This window comes from Lactuca serriola, chromosome 7 (assembly GCF_051521515.1).
Source record: "Lactuca serriola cultivar US96UC23 chromosome 7, Lser_US96UC23_V15, whole genome shotgun sequence".
Taxonomy (NCBI): Eukaryota; Viridiplantae; Streptophyta; class Magnoliopsida; order Asterales; family Asteraceae; genus Lactuca; species Lactuca serriola.
This window is the reverse complement of record NC_136414.1, coordinates 142,172,464-142,184,737: the sequence shown is the minus strand read 5'-3', so window position 1 is coordinate 142,184,737 and position 12,274 is coordinate 142,172,464. Positions and strand designations below refer to the sequence as shown.

Genomic DNA, 12,274 nt, shown 5'->3' with positions numbered 1-12,274 from the left:
TGCTTTATGTGTCTCAGCTTGATAAGAATTTTCTGCTAGTATTGATTAGACAGTAGTAGGATAGCCTGTGTAGGTTATGCCTGATAGTATGAGCTTAGCATTGTATGCTAGTACAGTTTCTTGTTATGAGAATAGTTTTGCCTGAGTATGTTTCCTTTATCCGAATGCTGCTTGCTTTGTGCTTTGTGGGACTCTGAGTGATGGGAGTTAGCCATTAGGTGAATACGTCACATCACATGTGATCAGGGTTGAATAATCTCAGAGTGCTGGATTTGGCCCTATTGCGCAGCTCTTGTCTGAGTCCAACCGTTGTAGGGACGAGACTTTTACTCGAAGGATTATCCGAGCCTCATTGCATGTGATGGTATTCAGGAGGTGGCTAATTGGCATTACAAGGAGGCCTTCAGCAGCTGAGGATTGTTTGGGTAGAGCCAGAGGTTCCCTAGGGCAAGCCTAGGATGAAAGTAGCAGAGATCAGTAGTAGAGAAAAGGGGACTTGGTGGAGTTGAGGTAACTCTTGAGGAAAGTACGGATAGATGTGGAAGGTAGTATGGGCCCGTACTACTGAAAGCAGAGGATCCGTACTCGATTCAAGAGGGGCCAAGGCAAAACCAGGGAACTAGTAGAGTGTGTGAGAGATCCCTCAGCAGTAGTGTGTAAATTGATCAGGAATTGTTATATTTTCAGCATGGTGACATTGTGCGAGATATCAGTTGGCAGTTCAGGTGCAGGGGAGGGATCTAGCTCAGGCTCTAGAGCCGGACAACTTGAGGATCAGATGAGGGATTTCATTTCCGCAGAGATCATGCGCAACATCATTGATCAGACTCCAGTGATTTTCGGTTCGGTTAGAGAGGCCATTGTGGAGCTCATGGACAGTCATCTTGAGGCCTTTAAGGCCGGGATAGTTTCAGGACAGATTGGGGCTCGTCTAGACCCCGATTCTTATGGAGTTCAGGGATCCATCGGGAAAGGAGATCCCATTTCTAGTTTTTGCCATCAGGGGACAGGAGTGAGTGGGGCATCCTGTCTCCAAGAGAGACCTTTGCATGATTGGATAGTTGAGGAGGTTACGCGAGCCATTCGCGAGGATCTGCCCGACATGGTTGTGAGGATCATTGATAGGTTGATTGTGAAGCTCCAGGATCAGACAGCTGTTGTTCAGTCGACGGGCGGTGTCGACAAGGTAACGCAGGAGCGAGAGACAGGCAGGGAATCGGAAAGGAAGAGGAAAACGGATGAAACTCAGGGAGCCGTAGGTTCGGGAAAGAAGCCCAAGGGGTCGGATTTGAGGACGAAGAAATATCAGAGCCGCAGTCGATGCGGGAAGTGTGGTAGGACGCACATGGGTACATGCATGCGTAGAAGTGGGGGCGATGTTGGATGTTTCAAGTGCGGCCAGATTGGCCATTTTAGCAGAGATTGTATTGTTACCATCGCCCAGGGACTTGATCCGATATGTTTCCATTGCAGTCAGAGGGGCCACAAGAAGGCCCACTGTCCGAGTTTGTATACAGCAGGGCAGGTGCCAGCTCCTTCCCTTGGGACTTCAAGTACCGCCAGTGGTTGCCGAGGCCAGGCAAGGGCGCCCACGGCTCGGAGCCGAGTTTTTCGGTTGATTTCAGCAAGGATTCGAGCAGCGCTGAGTGATGGAGGTATGTATCTTTTACCTCCCTGTCAATTATTATTCATGTTATTATTTGTTATGTTGTTGCATTGATATCAATAAGTATATGTGTTGGGGGTATTATATTACCTACTTGTGACAGAGTTTTATGCCATCTGCATACCATGGGATTAGAATGGTGAATTGGAGGTCGTTCCCTCTAGATCAGGTTACTTCAGATGCGGTGACTGTAACATGTATGTGTAAGATTCAGTAGTGCCTTACTACTTGCGGAAGGCGTTAGTCGGGTAATGATCAGTTATATTCTCAGTAGTGATAATCCAGAGTTTTTAGTGGAGTAGCTAGCGGTCAGTAAGGAAGTGGGTTGGGGATGTGCACCCCAAACGCAGGTTCTCAAGATGTAGTCCCTAAAGCAAATACAGTTAAGGATCGAAGGGTGCTCAGTCAGATAGCAAGAAGGGTGCGGATCTGGTAAGAGTTAGTTGGAGCGCTGGCAAGGGTAAACGTTGGCGGGCAGCATATCGCCCTTTTAATGGAAGGAAGGTTAGGAATCCTTTCGACCAGTGAGCAGTAAGGAATTAGCCGAATCCAAGTGGGGGAGAACCCTCCGAGTATACAAGGATAAAAGCCACGTAGACCCGGAATGAGTGCGCGGCCTCTGAGAAGAAAAGATAGTAGCACAGTGATTGATGGATTGAGAAGTTCAGAATTGGGAGTTCGAGGACCTTCCCAGCAGTTAGTTCATGTAATCGAGATGGTTAGAAGCTGGTTGAGAATCCAGGATTGGAGGACCACCTGTAGGGCTCAAGTGAGTCAGAATGAGGATCCTGAGAATGGTTAGCAAGAGATGCTTTCGTATTAGTAGCCAGTGACAGAGTCAGCATGCAGAATTATGTAGATTCAGGAGTTGGGAGTTTGGAAACTTCCCAACAATAGCTTCTTGTATCCGGATTAGTAGACGGTTGGTTTGGGAACCAAGCTGAATAATTCCTCGACAAAGCGCTAAGTATATCAAGGATATAAGATGTCGAGGTTGATGCAATATTCAAAGATTGAGGGCTGGTTTTGAGAAATCAGGATGAGGAATCCCTAGCAGGACTAGGGATAGTTAGGACGTCCTCAGATAGTAGTAGTAGTGTTGTAAGTCTGCGGGGGTAGCCGTAGCATTCACTAGCAGTCAGATAGTAGTAGTAGTGTTGTAAGCCTGCGGGGGTAGCCGTAGAATTCACTAGCGGTCAGATAGTAGTAGTAGTGTTATAAGTCTGTGGGGGTAGCCGTAGCATTCACTAGCAGTCAGATACTAGTAGTAGTGTTATAAGTCTGCGGGGGTAGCCGTAGCATTCACTAGCAGTCAGATAGTAGTAGAGTGTTGTAAGCCTGCGAGGGTAGCCGTAGCATTCACTAGCAGCCAGATAGTATTAGAGAGTCGTAAGTCCGCGGGTGTAGCCGTGGCCTTTATCAGGTTGGTAGGCAGCATGAGCGCGTTGTTGGATGCCGGGGAAATAGTAGTACCCACCAGTTCGGGTGCAGCAGTGAAGATATAGGAATCTACGAGTTAGATTTCGGATTTTCCAAATGGTTCAGTTATGGTTAAGTCGGCGATTCGACAGTCGGATCGTCACCACAGTTATGTGATCAGAGTAGCAGTGGACTGTTGGGGTTCGGGTATGTTAAGGGCTACCGTCAGTCTGGGATACATCATGTTGTTAGTCGTGGAATTGATGATGTCAGGATGTGACGTTTGGACCTGATCGGTGGATCGGAAGGTTGTTAGAGCCATAGTGACAGGATAACTAGTGTAAACTAGTTCCAGAGAAAGATTTCGTTCAGAAGTCGTGGGAGCGACTAAGTGAGGAGTCCTTTGACTCCACAGTTGAGTTGAAACTCAGTGTTTCAGTTAGTTCAGTGTATCAGGCAATTCAGTGTTTCACGCAGTTCAGTGTATCAGGCAGTTCAGTGTTTCAGGCAGTTTAGTGCATCAGGCAGTTCAGTGTTTCAGGCAGTTCAGTGTATCAGGTAGTTCAGTGTTTCAGGAAGTTCAGTGTATCAGGTGGTTCGGTGTTTTAGGCAGTTCAGTGTATCAGGCAGTTTAGTGTTTCAAGCAGTTCAGTGTTTCAGTCAGTTCGGTGTTGCAGGCAGTTCCGTGTTTCGGATTGTTGCAGTGTGAGGGTCAGTATTAGTATAGTTGGTTGATTTGGAAATGGCAAGTCCCTCTCAGCAGGATCAGTTGAGCCTTTTGCCAAGTATAAGTGAACTGTAAGGGTAGCTAGGCAGGTAGCTTTTCTTTCAGGATGGAAGGCTCGAGTTAGTAGGAGTTGAGTAATCAGATGGGAGATAAGCAAGCTGGTTCCAGCATCATCGTTTCAGTATGAGTGGCAGAGTGGATAGAACAGTTATATATAATCGAAGTATCTTCAGAAGTCGCTGGAAGCAACTAGTAGGTTGCGATGGGGTGTAGGGACCGGTGGGAGTCCGGTAACTCAGATATCGGCAGATTAGTTGGACCAGGGTGGTCTCAGTGCATCCGGTAGGCGGATGAGGGGTAACAGAATTTTCAGTCGGAGGAAGTAACATTAAGGAAATTATGGAAAAGAGAAGAATTCAGTATGTACCAACAGTAGTGACCAGCACTGTGAGTGACTGGAGTGATGGTCAAAAGGGTTAAGGTCACCAGGCAGGGTGTTGAGGTGGATTGCAGGTCAGTTGATCATAGAGAACTTTGAGGACGAAGTTTAGTTTAAGTGGGGGAGAGTTGTAACACCCGAAATCAGAAAGATCAAGAAAGGAAAGGAGAAACCCTAAGTTAAAGAGGGTTGACTCGGCGAGTCTGTAACCCGACTCGACGAGTAGAGACGAGATTTCAAGCATGTGTAAGTCGGCGACTCGACGAGTCCATATTCGGGACTCGGCGAGTCCGCCTGCCAGGAAGAAACCCTAAATCCCCGGGTTTGCTCACTATTTAAGCAATGTTATGTGCCCCAAACTCGCCTCCTTCACCCTAAGAGAGCTTGTGAGAAACCCTAAACCATCCCTTGTATGATCTAAGTGTTTTTGTGTGGATTCTTGAAGGATTGAAGAAGAAAAAGAAGAAAGGACCAAAAAGAGAAAGTGTAGAGCAAAGATCCAAGGCCAAAGTCAGAGTTCATTGAGGTATGTCTCGGAATTATCATGTTTTGTGCTTAAAACTCCATTAGAACACCTCTAAGGCTAGTTTAATGTATTTTCCAAGCTTTATAGTTGTATGGATGCCTTGTTGGGTCGAGATATCCCTAGATCTGTTCATTTAGGAGTGTTAGAGCCCTGATCTAGTGCCTTTTCGAAGTTTCTTTGCTTGAGAACCCTAGATCTAGCCTTTATTATGCTTTTTGAGCCTCTTAATCTTCATGGGTGCATATGGGCACGTAAAGATAGAACCTTTACGTGTTAATCGAGCTTAGGGAGCCCATATCTATAAGTTTTATGTGCTGGATTCAAGCAGAATCGAGTTTTGAGTAGCTGCATGCATGCGACTCGGCGAGTCGGAAGAACGACTCGACGAGTCGAGTCGCGAGTCCCCGATTTTTCCCCTTTTGAGTGATGCCGTGTGGGGACCAGTGAGTAGTAGAGTGGACTTAGTGAGTTAGAGGTCAGACTCAGTAATGGAGGGACTTGACGAGTTGTTCATACAACTCGGCGAGTCCTAGGCAATCTTCTTAGCTCAAGAACAACACGTCGAGTTGTTCATACGACTCGGCGAGTCAGATGCAGATAGCCTGAGTTCTAGAATCGAAAGGGAACTCGTCGAGTTGATGCCATACTCGACGAGTAGCCGCGAGTAGGGTTGAGAAGTGAGAATAGAGACTCGGCGAGTTGGCGGCCCAACTCGGCGAGTTAGGTCAACTGTAGGCTGACTTTGACCGGGAGAGTTGACTTTGACCAGGGGTAAAAGAGTCATTTTACCCCAATTCAGTTATTAGTATTTGATTGATTGTGTTTATGGAATTGTAGCTGGGGAGATACCGGAGCAGCAGCAGATAGCTTTGAGAGCCATACACTCAGTAGCCAGTTCACGAAGTGAGTTTCCTTCCAGTAGAAACGGGTCTAAGGCCATAATGCCGGCCCATTTAGCTAGCAGTAGTTTCCGGATTTTAGTCCGATGCAGTAGTTAGTATGTTTGATGCCTTCGTGGCTCAGACAGGATTTATGTGTTATGTGTTCCGGGCTATGGCCCGATGCAGTATGCTGTATATGTGCGTTCATGCTAGTTGATATGTTTATGTTATGTTCTGTTCAGTTAGTTCCGGACTTCGGTCCGATGCAGGGGGCAAGGCCCCAGTTAGTCCGGACTTCGGTCCGATGCAGGGGACAAGGTCCCAGTCAGTTAGTCCGGACTTCGGTCCGATGCAGGGGGCAAGGCCCCAGTTAGTCCGGACTTCGGTCCGATGCAGGGGACAAGGTCCCAGTCAGTTTCTGGACTTCGGTCCGATGCAGGGGGCAAGGCCCCATTTAGTCCGGACCTTGGTCAGATGCAGTGGGCAAGGCCCAGTATGTGCTTTATATGTTATTGTATGGTATGTGGTAGTTTGGGGGAGCTCACTAAGCTTCGTGCTTACGGTTTTCAGTTTTGGTTTCAGGTACTCAGTTTTCAAAAGAGGAGCTCGGGAAGATTGCAGTGCACACACCATAGTCAATTAGCCTGGGAATGTTTGACTCTGATAATGAGATTATGTTTTGAATTTAATACTCGAAAGTTATGTTATGACTTATGATACGCTTTTATAAATCTTGTTTTAGTAATGTTTTAAAAAGAATTTTTTAGTCAGGATTTTTGGGTCGTTACACATTCTATAACATAATCTATTCAAACAAAAATTAGAAGCAAAATCAGAGAAATCCAATTGTTTGCTTCCTATAAAAAGGGAAATGTGAAAAAAAAAATCTTTTTATTTTGAGTTTATTTGACAAAAAAGTCACCATTGATGTATTTTAAAAAAAAAAAAAATTAACCATTGAAATTGATAAACACTTGCAAAACAACTCTTCTACCCGGTTAGTGTCGGGTTTAAGGGTTAAATTGCAAAAAAAAAAGTATGACCTTTTCGTTAATAAAGTTAAAGTTTAAGGACTTTTCTGAAGATTTTCTTTTTTATATATATGCTAAGAAAACTTATATTTATTTATTAAAAAACCATAACATAAAGATATTTATTTATATCTTTTCACTAAACAAACAATGTGCCTCCATTTCATTAAAACTGGAAAAAAGGGTGTAAAACTAGATAAAAACATACATTGAATTTTTTTTTTTCAAATATAAGACATTAATGAACATAGAAATGAAGTTTTGTTGATTTGTTGTAAGAAGTGCGTTTGTAGACCACATAATGTGTATAATGGAGTTATATGTAGGAATAATAACATCTGATAAACCTTTTTTCTGAGATGTCATTTGATTGTACAAGAATTTTCGGTAATTTATAGTTTATGGTAAACGTTTTGCACCCACAACGAAAAAATTAAAAATGAAGTAGCATTGGCCTAAAAATACACTTTTTAGGACAAATCAATTATAAAGTTATCTTAAGTTATAAAAGATATAGATGATAGTTTATTAATTAATAATGATATCTATTAAAGAGAATTATAAAAAATTTCAAAAAATGATATATAAATTATCACTATTGTATTTTTAATTAATAAAAAAAATTATCTTTATACTTTGATCTTTTTAATAAATAAATATAAGTTTTCTTCAAAAATAAATTTAGTATATATAAAAAGGAAATTCTTCTGAAAAGTTTTTAAACTTTAATCTTATTAACGAAAAAAACACCCAAAATTTTATTTATTTTTTTGCAATTGAATCTTTAAACCGACACTAATAGGTTATAAAATTATTTAATAAATGTTTATCGGTTTTAATGGTTAATTTGTTTTGTAAATAGATACAAAATATAGAGATTTTTATACAAAATATAGAGATTTTTTTTCAAATTTCCCATAAAAAAAGTTTTATGAGTACATTTGTTATTCAAAACTAACTAATCTAATAGAAAAAAAAAAGTTTTAGATCTTAAATTACCTCAAAACTCTGAAATTCGGGACACACAAGGTGCAACCGGACTTCCTGAAGGAACCCTCCGTCCACTTTCTCTGATGGTAACCCTCTCATATCCTTAAAACTCACCAAAAATCTTAGGTCGCCGGAAAAAGCCCAAACACTTAAGCAGAAAAGGAACGCAGCTTATTAGCATACATGAAGATAGCAGCGAACATAAACAAAACCCTCCAATAAATCTCATTTGATACTCAACTATTCAAAAGAAAAACTTTGATTAGAAAATGTGATGTTATAAAAGACATCATAAGAGAAAGTATAAAAACCAAAAGACGTTCAAAGTATATAGTTCTGCATGCTTGTACGCAATGAACAACCATTTTATAATTATAATTTAAAGGAACAACACACTTTGTTACATAGATTAAGATATCCCAATAACTTGCCTACATTTATGACATAAATAAGAGACATTTTACTACATAACCACGCAGTAATATAAAAGACTAACGATATTGTTTGACGCTAAATCACACTAGAGCCAATGAGCTTTGTTAATCCAAAGGTTATGGCCATAGCAATCAACCCTCCCAACAAAACCCTAAAACAAGACTTAAACACAGGAGTTCCTCCAAGTATAGACCCTATCCATCCGAAAACCACAAGCGCCAAACTCACCGCTGCTACCACCATACCCAACCTCACCTTATGGTCCTCTACAAAAGAAGCAGCAAGTAAAGGCACTATCGCTCCTAGCGAAAATGCTAGAGCTGATGCTACAGCAGCCAACATAGGATTCGGCAGTTGTTCCTTCTCTGTTTCTTCCTGATTTCCCATCGTTCTATGCTCTCTCTTCTTTTGAGCAACTTCTACATCTAGCTGAGAGTAAACAGAAACGAATTCTCCTATTGCCATACTGCATGCACCCGCAACTAAACCCACGAAACCTGATAGAATCATGGCTTTCGGGTCATGTTTCACAGCTCCAACACCCATCATCAGAGACGACACAGAAACTAATCCGTCGTTAGCTCCCAAGAGAGCTGCACGAAGCCACTGTCCCCTTTGCGAGTAATCAAAGTCTTCCTCTGTGCACACTTGGAGTTGCATTGGATCAGAATGATCTTCGGGAATTGGAACATTGAAGTCGGTTTGATTAGTTGTCATGAAGGTGAATGTTAAAAGATAATATTAATAGACAAAAGGATGAAGAAGGATAAAAAGAAAGAAGGAACTAAATTAACTTGCTTGTGGGAAAACAGTTTCCCTATAGAGGATATTTATAGAGATAGGAAGGACCAAGAAAAGATGGAAAGATAACCATTACTAACAAAACTTTTAGTTTATACAAAAACAATTAATTAGATAGTATTTTAGGCTCATGTGCATGCCATTAGGGTTGGGTCTCACTTGTCCTTTCGGTTTAATAAAATTCCCTTGCTGTTAAAGAAAAAGACTTTTTATCTGTCGTAAAACATCCCTAAAAGTTACACCGGGTGCTATATAAAAACACATGCTTGGTAATTCACTACAAGTACATGGTAATTCACTAAATGTACAATATTCAAATTGGGAAATTATGCCTATACAGACAAACAAGTGGCATATATATAGACTACACTACTATGAAGCATTAATACACTACCTTTCTTTCGTCAACTCTTGTCACTCATTCTATCATATATTTAATTTTTTTTTTATAACAAGAGAGACTATATATGTCTTAGAAATAATATTTACAAAAAAGATGGTACCACAAGCTTTAAATTAGTTACTTCAATTAAACGTACGACCTAGGTTGACATGGTGGTATTAATTAGTAGTACGACAAAATGTACGTAGTTCCATATATATTGGATTCTTAAGAAAAATATGTATAGTTGTCCAAATTAAAGAAGTCTTGGTATAAAGGAATTGAAACAACCACCCTAGCAAATAAGAGAAAAGGAACACTGAACACCGTAGAATGTATATATAGGATACCACTAGATCGCAGCAAATGATCATGCATGCAATTTTGGTGGATGTTCAATAAATATATACAAATGAAAGGAGTGTGCACTCCATACGAAAGTTGTAGAGATTAATAGTAATTTAATCTATGGACCGTGGAATGCACACGAAGGCCATCACCAACTCTATAAACAACAGAAAGTTATTAATTTTTTTTTTATTTCTTTTTGGTTATAATGGACACTATGTTTTTTGTTATTTCATCATGATGCCAAAAAAGTTATATTAATGCTTATATAATTATAGGAACACATCACATTAAAGTATTCCTACCTAATATTGACATTTAAGAAAAAAAATCATTAATTATTAATTAAACAGAGATGAAAAACATTTGCTCTAATCAAATAAATTAAATACTACTTAAAGGTCGCATAAATGTTGGTTTATAAGGACTATTCGGGTTTAGTATAGGCTGTTGCTAAATTAACATCATATAACATTCTTTATCAAAAATCAACATATAACATTTGGTTTTTGTTTTTTGTTTTTTTTTTCAACAGCAAGCATTTCATTAGCAAAAAAACAATAGCTCAAACGAAGCTCAAGACGAAGTACAAAAGAAACAAAATAGAGGAGAATTTCATCACAAATGTCGGTTAAGAGAATTAAATTTCAGAAAAAAACTTGTATTTTTGGCTTTTAGATCAACCAAATGATGCACATTATATATATATATATATATATATATATATATATATATATATATATATATATATATATATATATATATATATATATATATATATATATATATATATATATATATATAAAACCTAGACTAAGACACGCCTCCACAACAAAAAGAAAAATTAATTAAAAAAATATGTATTTTTTCAAACATAATATGTTTTAGAGCCTCTAAAAATAATATGTTTTGAGCCATCAAAAATATTTTGATGTCCTCTAAAAATCAAATTTTCATTGTCTCCTCTTTTAAAATTCCTAGGTCCGCACTATAAGAATCGGCCCCTTTGGTGATAGACATTTTTAAATGCTAATCCAACGACAAGTCATTGGAATAGTCTAGCTATACCGACAACAAGTTGTCGGTGAATTGTCGTCGGCATAGCCTCGTCGTTGGAAGTGGAAAAAGTAATTAGGGTAAATGTTGTCGAGATAGGTACCCCTATGCCTACGACATTTCATCGACACAAGGTCCGTCAAGACTGATTTTCAAATAAAAAAAATTAAGTTTTATTAATTTCTTGTACCGACGACAAGTCATTGCCATATGTCAATTATGTATGGACGGCATGTCGTTGAGACAAGTCAACCCTGTAACGACGAAATTTCGTCGAGAAAAGGTTATAACCGGTTTTACAATTTGAGCAACAATAACAACATATTGTCGGTATAGTGTTTTTTTTTTAATATTTTTTTCACATATTCTCTGATTAACAAACTTGTTTTTTTAAAAACAAACTTTGACAATATGCAACATAATTTCATAATAATCTACTAAAAAATAACAAACCCACATAGTTCAAATCAAAGACTTAAAGTCTAGCTAGTACATACCAAAATGAGATACAACAAAAACTACAAATCTTCAACAACATTGCTCATAATGACACAAAAAATCAATCATCATCATGTTCTTCCGTCTCCTTGGTTTCATTTTTCTCATCTTCGGGGATATTTCTTGGAAACATATTGGTATTGAATTGAATTGGTGGTGGTTGGTAGTTATAAAATTAGGCCGACAATGAGTCATTATACCCTTTATACATTTGTTGCAAGTATTGTTGGAATTGTTATGTTAGTGTAACAAATTAGGAATCACTCATATTTTGGAGTTGGGACTGAGAAGATGTAGAATGGGGTTGATTTGGAAATAAATTATTGGTTGGTGGTTTCTTTCTAACTCTACGAGTATGTTCACGTTTCTTCCTAAGGACACGAGTGAGACATTCATGCTCATTTACAACTTCGTCCTTTGTGACCTCTTCTTACATTTTCCTTTACCCCTCTTGAATTTTTTTCCTAAATTAAAGAAAACAATAAACATACATTAATTATAACAAAAAACTGAATTTAAACACTAAAATAATAATAATATACCTTAAACGATAAAACAATAAGATATTTAAACAACATATTGATTTTGTTTATTACTTACTCAATCTCATTTTGCTGACGTGTACACAAACTCAAGCATTCCTTGAATCGCATTTGTCTCCAACCTTAAATATGTTGCGACTTTTGTCCTTCTTCTTCCTATAATAAGCCAAAAGCGAGTAATATATTTATATAAATGTTAATAATTTTTTTTTACCTCGATATGGTGTCTTTGAGCATATGAAGTAAAACCATGACCACTTGAATGAGCATGTAGTAACATACAACTTTTATTTTTTACCGACTTATGCATATAATTTGGGGTCAAAAACAACTTTTCAATTATTTCATTTAATGTTTTGGTGTCCCAACCACACGGTGGATATCTTCTTGTAGTATAAAATGGACACTTCCACTTCTAGTGTCATGTTTCTCTACGCTAGAAACAATATCCATCTTTATCACTACTACAAAACAGCCTTTTACGACGCGCAATGCGTGTCATAAAACGCTCACACGACACGCAAATGCGTGTC

The 12,274-nt window shown here is 39.0% G+C and overlaps 1 pseudogene; it reads right to left on the bottom strand.

The window, feature by feature from the left end:
* Positions 1-8,033: 8,033 nt before the first annotated feature.
* LOC145062165 (vacuolar iron transporter homolog 1 pseudogene) lies at positions 8,034-8,893 on the bottom strand (annotated as a pseudogene).
* Positions 8,894-12,274: the final 3,381 nt, after the last annotated feature.